At 45.7% G+C, this 9,881-nt stretch overlaps 1 pseudogene; it reads right to left on the minus strand.

Moving 5' to 3' along the window:
• Positions 1 to 7,046: 7,046 nt before the first annotated feature.
• Positions 7,047 to 7,415, minus strand: LOC148161903 (ATP synthase peripheral stalk subunit F6, mitochondrial pseudogene; annotated as a pseudogene).
• Between the last annotated feature and the right edge of the window lie 2,466 nt (positions 7,416 to 9,881).

Consider the following 9,881-nt stretch of genomic DNA (forward strand, 5'->3'; position numbering starts at 1 on the left):
TTGGAGACCACCCTGGCTGTGACCCATAATCTATGAGACATAAAAAGAAAAGACACCCCTAACCCCGGTGCAGCTCCACCCCGGGGCCTGTCTGCTCTCCCATCTTGAGAGTGGACTGAAGTTCAACCAGGAGTGTAAACCAACTGAGTATACAAGTGGGACTGTACAATTGTGAACAAGAGTATTCCCAGGAAAAGTCCTTCTGGACATTGTTGTTTGAACAGTGGGAATACGGATTGACCACTGTCCCCTGACATTCAGATGTGGGTTCCCGGAGGATATGTTAGGATCCTCGACAGGGAAGCTCGCAGCCAAGGCCTGTGTGGCGGCCGTACTGCCATCAACTGTTGAAGGAGTTTGGGAAAATCTCTTCTTCTCTCTGGGCCTCACTTTCCTCATGTGTAAGATAAGGTTGTTATTCAAATCCTCCACGGTCCCTTCCTGCTCAGTTTCTGTGAGTGCATGTGGGTCTGCGGTGCCTTTTAAGCAGCCCTAGGGACTGCAGCTGAGACCTGACTTGGTCCCTTCACTGTGTGTCCTTTTCAGGAGCCTGATCTGAGACCACACTGAAAACAGAGAACAGAGGGAGCATTTGGGAGACAGAAAATCAGCAGATTTGGAGGATGAGCATAACCCAAGGAAGGACAAGGCAATGGTGGAGCAGGTGATTGCCAAAGGAGGTAAGATTAAGGACAAGTTGAGTCCAGAAAACTCAGGGGAACCTGAGGAATGCATACAGCAGCATCCAACTCTGCAAGGAGCAGCCTGAGCTGAGCAAGGAGAACTAGGAGAGTAAGTTTTCCCCTCACCTTCAGGTCTTTTAAACATTGATTCATAACGGATTCCCGTGTGGCATCAGTTTCACCTGGCAACACAGGGATTGGACGACTCTATAAATTATGTTAGGCTGACTACTAGTGTAGCTACCCTCTGTCACCACGCAGAGCTGTTACTGCACCACCGACTACATAATATGAGATCTGTCCTCTAACATTTTTTTAAAATCTTCACTGTGGACGATGTTTTGACAGAGTGTAGGTTTCTATGCCCTCCCCTCCCCCCACCACTACCATGGGCCTTCTTTGGACTTTCCCAGAGAGGAGCAGTGACATATAGGAGGTTCCCTATTTTAGGTCACTGCAGCCCCTGATCTTGGACCAGGATGCTCAGCCAGGGCCAGGGAAATATGGATTAGCAGGAACCCTTCTTTGCAAGCCCAGCTCCAATGTGAAGGACCAGAGTGCCTCTTCTAGGCCCCCGCAGGAATGGTTCAGCACCCAGGAGCTGGCCCTACATAGAGGGCCAGAAAAGGGCAGATTCCCCTAAACCCAGCCCAAAGTGTTCCATTTAGACTCAGAAGAAGGTGAATAGCAGCACAGGCTCTTTTCCCTATGCTGAGCGGGGGGACTGGGGGGAGCCTCAGTGCCAGTGCAGGAGGGAGCATCAAAGGGAACCTTTGGATGTTAACCTAAAGGTTCGTGGCTAGAGCCCACCCAGGGGACCAAACCTACTTAAGATCCATCCAGATCTTGCCAGCGGCTTCCGTGGGTCCTGCAGCCCTGACTTCCTCTAGGTATCTCCAGCCAGCTACTGCCCCTGTCTTTGCCTGCTTCCCCCTGGTGTCCTTGGGCAACCTGAAGGTCTGTTCCCTTAAGTAGTCTGCCACCTGGGGGATTCCAGGGGAACTGCCGGGGCCTGAGGCTGAAGGCACAGGCACTGAATCCCTGAGTCCAGCTGGGAGGTCAGAAACCAGGCTCTGAGCCACCACCTGCTGAGACTCCAGGATGTGGCCCCTCACCAGGCAGTGTTTGCCTGGGGGTCCCAGGACCCACTGATGTGCGAAGGTCACCTTCAATAACGCTGCCTGGAACATTTCTGAGCAAGACTTGAGCAGACATATGCTTTTACTTCTCTCAGATAGATTCCTAGTTGTGGAATGGCTGGGTCCTATGGCAAGCTTGTGCTGAACTCTTAAGAACTCTCAAAGTGGCTTCCGCAGGGGCTCTTATATTTTACGTTGCCACCAGCAATATAGGAGGGTCCAGTTTCTCCACATCCTCAGCAACACTTGGTATCGTCTTTGGAACAGAAGCGCACTAGTTGATGTAAAATGGTACGTGGTTGTCCTTGCATTTCCTTGAGCACTAATAACATATTACTAATAACCTTGATTACCTTTTTATGTGTCTCCTTTGGTACATGTGTATTCAACTCTTATACTGGCTTAAACGAGTGTGTTGCTTCGGCCCATTGAGTGAGTTCAAAGTCCTCTTGTCTCTCGTGAATGTGAGTCCTCACTGGGTATTTAATCCACAAATATTTCCTCCTAATCAGTGGCTTCTCTGTTCCTTTTCTCAGTGGCAAAGTTTGATGCAAAAAACTTCTCCATCTTCAATTTTCTCTTACGTATCGTGCTCTTGCCGTAGTGACTTAGAACTCTTTGCTTACTGTGAATTCCTGACCATTTTCTCCCATGTAGTCCTCTTGCACAATAGTTTTGGCTCTTATACTTAGATCTGTGACCATTTTGAGTTCATTGCTGTGTAAGGTGTGATTTCCTGCAACGGCAGTGGGGGAGCTTTGTCCTGACAGGTACAGGAGAGCCTGGGGGACACCTTTGTTTCAGAGTTAGTCTCCCCTGGGCCAGGAATGGAGATTTGACCCTGCTGCACCTGTTAGTGAAAGGCTGAGTGCCTTTGGGGAGGGGAGATACATGGGGCTGGAGTCATATATGGCTTGTACTCCCCGTTCTCTGGGAAGGGGTAAAAAGTAGCTCCTGGAGCCCCAGGGCAGTCCTGCTCACAGGTGTCTTTAGAAGCACAAACACACTGAGAGCAGGAGAGGCTAACACAGAAAGGACCCCAGGGATCCCAGGGGATCTGGGTTGGGATCCGAGAGGGTCTTCTGTGGGTGGGTGGGAAAGAGGACTCCCACACAATTGGAACTCAGGAAACATACCCAGAAGGAGTGGAGCAGATTGAAGACATTTCCCAGAGTTTGCCCTATTTTTTCCAACATGAAAATCATGGTGTGTGCCTGCATCAAAGGTGCTCGGGGGACCCATGCTGCCTCAGTTGGTAGAGCGTGCAACTCTTCATCTCAAGGTCATGCGTTAGAGCTCCACGTTGGTCATGGAGCCTAGCTGAAATTAAAAAAAATAATAATAATAAATAAAAAATATACAGGTGCATGCGTCAGGAATCTGGAATTACTCCCCCTAAGGAAAGGATGGGGCAGCTCCCTTAGTAGTACTTGCAGGTCAAGAGCCATTCTGCGCCTTAGAGAATCCTAAAAGTTGCTTGATATTTCCTCAGATCAACCCAGAGATTCTATACTTTTAGTATTTGTTGGGTTTCCCGTGTTTGGCCAGAGGTCCACTGGCAGACAAAAGTTGATACACGGAGTACAGAGTAGACCAAAACACAGAATAGTACCTGGATGCACCACATTAGTCTCTGTCCTCACTGCGGCCTCACTGAAAATGAGAATGGGCAATCGAAATACCTGGTATTCAACACACATTAGGAAAAAATGGAAAGTTTGGGTTAACAGTTTAAATTATTGTGTCCCCAGATTGAATCTGATGGCAAGTGGAGACTCTGTTGAACGTCTTCTAGGTTCTGCAGGTGGAAATGAGGGGCTGAGGGACAAAGCAATTTACAACTGAGAGTAACTTTGGTAACTTAGTACCTTCACACTTGACACAGTTTTCTTTCATTTTGTCTGATGCCCTGCTGTCATGTTTGATTCTAACCATATTTGTACAAGGAAGTTGATATCAATAGCAAACCTAAAATCCATACCACTAAATATCACAGTGCTTATTCCTAATGGTACTTTAGGCTCGTTTCTAACTGCCTGTAGTTTCGTTATGACTGACTCTGAAGGCAGCCCATTCTAGCCATGTGTGCACTTCTCTTTGGCCCCACCTCCAGGTTAAGCAGTGCACCTGAGAGGGCTCTATCACTGGGGGAAGGACGTAGGTCAGACAGGTAATAAAGAGAAATGGGGGGACTGGGAGTCAGCAAAAAGAAAGCATAATTATCAGTGCATTGATTCCAGAGAGGACCATTATATTGCTTTTTAAAAACTATTTTCTTTACTTCTTTGAGAGAGAGCGATTGGGAGAGCAGAGTGGTGGAGGGAGGGGGAGAGAGAGAGAGAAGCCGACTCACCCCTGAGCAGGGAGCTGGACATGGGGCTTATCCCAGGACCCTGGGATCCTGACCTGAGCCAAAGACTGACACTTAACCAATTGAGCCACCCAGGTGACCCTTAAAATAATTTTAAAAAATTTCTGGAATACTTAACATACAGCGTTACATTAGTTTCAGGTAAGATCATGGTATTTATTTTTTATTTTTTTTTAAAGATTTTATTTATTTATTTATTTATTTATTTATTTATTTATTTAGAGCAGGGATTACGGGCAGAGGGAGAGGGAGAAAGAATCCCAAGGAGATTCTGCATTGAGCATAGAGCCCAAACGTGGGGTTCCCACGACCCTGAGATCATGACCTGAGCCAAAATCAAGAGTCAGATGCTTATCCGACGTAGCCACCTGGATGCCCCTTGGTATTTCTAAGAATAATATGTTTAGTTTTCTCTCTGAAAGAGGTACTGAGTAATGAGCAAGGCTAAGAGAAACCATGGTACCCATAGGGGCCAAGGTCAGATTGCCCAATATGTACCACAATGGCATATTGATTATTTTGAATTGTAGCTATTTGAATAGCAACTGGTGCAAGGACCTCAAACCCTCCTCTGTCTCCCTGAAAGCAGGAAACCCATCTCCCCTATGAAAAAGGCACCCCCTGTACTAAGAAGTAAAAAGACATCCTTCTCACCAAGGCCTTTAAAGCAGAGGGTCTGAATTCTGCATAGGACTCACTCCAAATTAGAGCTCCCAAACGTCCCTCGGAAATGTATTGTCTCCTTGTCTAAAATGTATAAAAAATGTCTGCCTTAATACTTTCTATTTCTTTAAAGTTCTGAATTTCAATATCAGTTCTTCATGCATATTCAATATCTCAGGTAAACTTAATTCTTAGTTAAGCTGGAAGACCTTGAAGGGTAATGGAGGAACTTGTCCTTCCCTGCATATATTTTCCTAGGGAAATTATTGGATTCTTGCTGATTTACAAGCTCCACCTAAACAATGTGTGGAAAAGAAGGGAAACTGTGTTCTTTCATTTGGTCATTTCCCTTCAGTGGATCTGGCCTGGAAATAAGAAAGAAAGAAAGAAGAAAGGAAGGAAAAAAAAAGAAGGAAAGAAGGAAAAGAAAGAAAGGAAGGAAGAAGAAAGAAAGAAAAGAAAGAAGGAAGGAAGGAAGGAAAGGAAGGAAGGAAGGAAGGAAGGAAAGAAAGAAAGAAAAAGAAAGAAAGAAAAGAAAGAAGGAAGGAAGGAAGGAAAGAAAGAAAGAAAGAAAGAAAAGAAAGAACGTAAAGAAAGAGAGAGAAAGAAAGAAAAAGAAAGACAGACAAAAAAGAAAGGGGGAAGGAGGGAGGGAAGAAAGTGTCCTGGTCAATTTTCCTTGTAAACATCTCGTGAGGAATCTGTTGGTGAACACCCAAATGGTGGTGAATGTTGGGAAGGCCCGTCCCTGGCATGCTTTCAGGAGGGTGATTTGGTGTGTATAGAACTATTTAGGGAAACAAACTAAGAATCTGTGGATTAATATGGCCTTATTCGCTAGAAAAAGTCACATCAGCTATGTAAGCATAGCCATGGGAAATCAACCCAAAGAGTTCCACTTTGTGTGGTAACCTCACACAACATTTAGAGACCATGTATGTTTTGCCTGGGTCAGAGCATGTCCTCATGTGGGAATTCGGTTCTTGCAGTTAGTGTTAGTGGTCTCAGTTGCTTTGCTGGTACCTCACAATTTCCCTTTGAAAATGTGAGTAAAACTTGATCCTGGGTAAGACTTATGATTAGTGGGGCCTGATTTGGCAATGCAACCTTTTACATCATCCCCATATTTGTTGGATGTGCTCTTATGCAATTATCTGGTCTTTCTTGAAATAGTTGCCATTCGCCAAAATTAAACCTGGATAACCTGTGTACAGAGTGACTGGTGGATGATGGATTTTGTGGCCATTATGGCCAAAATTGTTGCTAAGGTATCTCCCAAAACCATGTATTGTTCTTTGACACATGCCCATTTGCAACTCCAAAAGCCCAAAGCCATTTTTCCCTGCTACCCTGGGGTCCTTGTCATCAATTCCCCAGAAGTTCAGGATTATAACAGCTCTCATTATCTTTTTTAAGATTTTACTTACTTATTTGACAGAGACACAGAGAGAGAACACAAGCAGGGGGAGCAGCAGAGGGTGGGGAAGAAGCAGGCTTCCTACCGAGCAGGGAACCCAATGTGGGGCTGGATCCCAGGACTCTGGGATCATGACCTGAGCTGAAGGAAGATGCTTAACCGACTAAGGCACCCAGGTGCCCCAACAGCTCTTCTTAAATCCCAAACCCTGTCTATCTTGTTTTTGTTTTATACACTATTGTTTTGTGTATGTTGTGTATATTGTTTTATATCACTATTTTGTTTTATACAATTTCCCATAGTTAGGAAGACAGCAGGGATAAGAAAAGATGAAGTACAGGGGGCAATCTTACCTTGAAAAAGTACGTCATTTTTGGGAAATCCGCCACCACACATGAGTGAAAAATTGAACCCTGAGACCTAGCATAACCTTAGCTGACGGTAATTCCCTTAAGCTAAATCAATAGGAACACACCTCCCATGAAGTAAGTTGGGGTTTTTTTTCCTTGCGGCCAGAAAGAACACACCTCATGGTCTCAGGAAGAGGGTGTTAGAAAGAACCTATTGTAGATAGGAAATGCCCTTCACGGCATCCTTCATGTGACAAGGGCTAACAAACATCACGTGAAGGTGAGGAACAGAGGTTTACTGTGGTTATTGGGTTTTTGTGTTTTTTTTTTCTACATCCAACATCACCAAATAATTTATTTGGAATCAGAATTCAAAAGAACATTTGACAGTTGAGAACTGTTTATTCTGATCCAGTTGTACAACTAATCTAGGTGAAATTTCCAAATAAATTTTACATGGGTTTTCCAGGACTGGGGCTTCTCGATGACTTCAAATTTAGGATTTTCAAATGTGAATTCTGGGAACGTATTCATGTCTGTTTTACCATATGTGTATTTAAGCTTCAGAAGCTCCCTCCCTAGGTCTTGCTGGTGCTCTGGGCCAGTATCAATGGGTCCTGCAGATGCCTGTAGCTTAGTTCTGTATTCTCTAATCTTGTCCATGATGAGTTTCTGTACAGGACCAAGTTCTTTATTAAATGCCACCGCGGTAACACCAGTGTTGCTCCTCAAATGAACTGAGACTGCAGACTGAATGAGAGAGGAGAAACTGAAGAGCCTCTGAAGCATCAGGGTAATTCTGACTTGCTCTCAGTCCTGAGCTGCCAGAGCTTCCACTGCCTCCACTATTCTACTTCTGGACGTGGCTCCGCCCCCACCCGCCTACCCGCCCTCCCAGTGCAGTCTCAAAATTTTTTCCTTGGTAGAGATTAGCATACATGTTTCTAAACATTAAAAACCCGGGGAAGTAGAGATAAGCATCTGAACTAGTTCTCTATTGATGCATATTAACAATTAGAAAAGCAGTGGTTTAAAGCAACCAACATGTGTTATCTTGCAGTCCTTTGGCTCAGGAGTTTGGAATGACGAGGGTGGGTTCTCTGCTCACGGAATGGGTCAGTAAGTCGTCCCCCACCTGAACAGGTCTGATAGTGACCTTGTAGTGGTTCTCTCTCCGAAGAGGGCCTGCCCTCAGCATCTCACTCCTCTGGGAATCTCTTCTCTGACCTCATTTCGATCTGTCATGATGCTTTCAGCTCAGCCAGGTGGCTTAGGAGGAATGCTAGAACTGTGGAACCCCAGACCTGATCTCCGCTGTCCCTTGTCCAGGAGGAGAATAAATGACAGAGGTCTTCATAAAGAAATGACCCCCATGAGGGCTGACATTCCCCAGCAATTAGAGCAGAGGAGGAAACCTACAGGCAAACGGAGGGCCTAAAAACCGAAATCACGGAAGCAGGACACAGATCAAGTAGGATCCCTTCCCAGAAATGTCCCCATTCTCCACTGAAAGCCAGTTTGGGTGAAGGGTGTGAGCACTGGGTCTTTCAGAGTCTCCATCCTCGGCTCTTTGTTTAAAACGGGCTTTTTCCATACATGAGAATCTCCTTGGAGCTTTTGTCAGAAATGCAGATTTGGGGGCCTTATCCCCAGGGCATTCTAAGAGGCACACAGTGACTCTGATGGAGGTGTTCTTTAGCTCTGCAGCTGGTGCCCAGGGACGGGACCCCTGTCTGCTGCATGATACCCCATTTCCCGTCTAACATTCCAGTGGTCCATGCTGCCTTCTCGAAGTTATATTCTACATTCTCTATCATACACGAGATAAATATGCTCAAAGAGATAATTAAATGATCCACAAAAGCATATGGGACATGTGGTGAAGCTGCTATTGGCATCTTGGACTGCTTTTCTGAAGGCTGTGCTTCTATTGCTTCAGCCCAGAACCGGGATTGGGTTTGAATGGAAAGATGGTTGGGACTGGAGATCAGTAAAATCTCGTTATTGCTGGTAACTGTTATCTATCTGCTTGACAAGTATTTACTGAATGTTTCACCTGGCAGGCTCTCGGAGGCACGGGGGACATGGGGTGAGCAGGCAGACCCAGTGCCAGCTCTCAGGAAAAAGAACTTTAGCACAGGAGTCAGATATTTTATAGATAATCATTGAAGTGCCTTTTATTTGTGACTATGGTAAGTATTATTTAACACTTTTGTGTTCTGTGATCCTAATCCCTGAGCCAGTGATGGAAAAGCTAATATAACTAACAGAATTATATAATTGGGAGAAAAGATTGGTCCCCAGAAAGGCCTTTTTTTTTTAACATTTTATTTATTTATTTGACCAAGAGAGACACAGCGAGAGAGGAAACACAAGCAGGGGGAGTGGGAGAGGGAGAAACAGGCTTCCTGCCAAGCAGGAGCCCGATCCAGGACTCGATCCCAGGACCCTGCGGATCCTGACCTGAACCAAAGGCAGAGGCTTTATGACTGAGTCACCCAGGCACCCCAGAAAGGCCTTGTTTTTAACAGTGGAGATACCAACATTTGATCCAAAGTCTCCTGAAAATGAATTTTTTATTTTTAAGCTGAACTTTTAATTTTAGTGTTCCCTGAATTTCAAATGTGGGGTTCTCGAGGGTGTGTTCCGGAGCCTCCACAGGGAAGCTTGCAGCCAAGGCCTGTGTGGGGGCACCGTTGCCACTAGGTGTTGAAGGTGTTTGGGAAAATCTCTTCACGTCTCTGGGCCTCAGCTTCCTCTCCTGTATGGTGAGGTTGTTATTCAAATTCTCCAAAGTGCCTTCCTGCTCAGTTTCTGTGAGTGCAGGAGGGTCTGAGGTGCCTGTTAAGCAGCCCTGGGGACTGCAGCTGAGACCTGACTTGGTCCCTTCCCTGTGTGTCTCCTGCAGGATCCTGAGCTGAGCCCACACTGAAAACGGAGAACGGAGGGAGCAGATGGAAGATAGAAAATCAGCAGGTTTGGAGGATGAGAATAACCCTAGGAAGGACAAGACAATGGTGGAGCAGGTGGTTGCCAAAGGAGGTAAAAATAAGGACAAGTTGATTTCAGAAAAATCCAGGGAAACTGAGGAATGTATACAGCAGCATCCAACTCTGCAAGGAGCAGCCTGAGCTAGGCAAAGAGGTTGGAAGAGTAACTTCGTCCATGGTGAACCTGTGCATCTGCCGAGGAGCCCCAGAAGATGGATTGTGGTGGTTTATGCTGCTGGGAAGCACCGGTTCCAAGAGGAGGAGGATG

Source organism: Eumetopias jubatus, unplaced genomic scaffold (assembly GCF_037043125.1).
Source record: "Eumetopias jubatus isolate StellerSeaLion01/CBP00866 unplaced genomic scaffold, mEumJub1_p1.0 scaffold_39, whole genome shotgun sequence".
NCBI classification, from domain to species: Eukaryota; Metazoa; Chordata; class Mammalia; order Carnivora; family Otariidae; genus Eumetopias; species Eumetopias jubatus.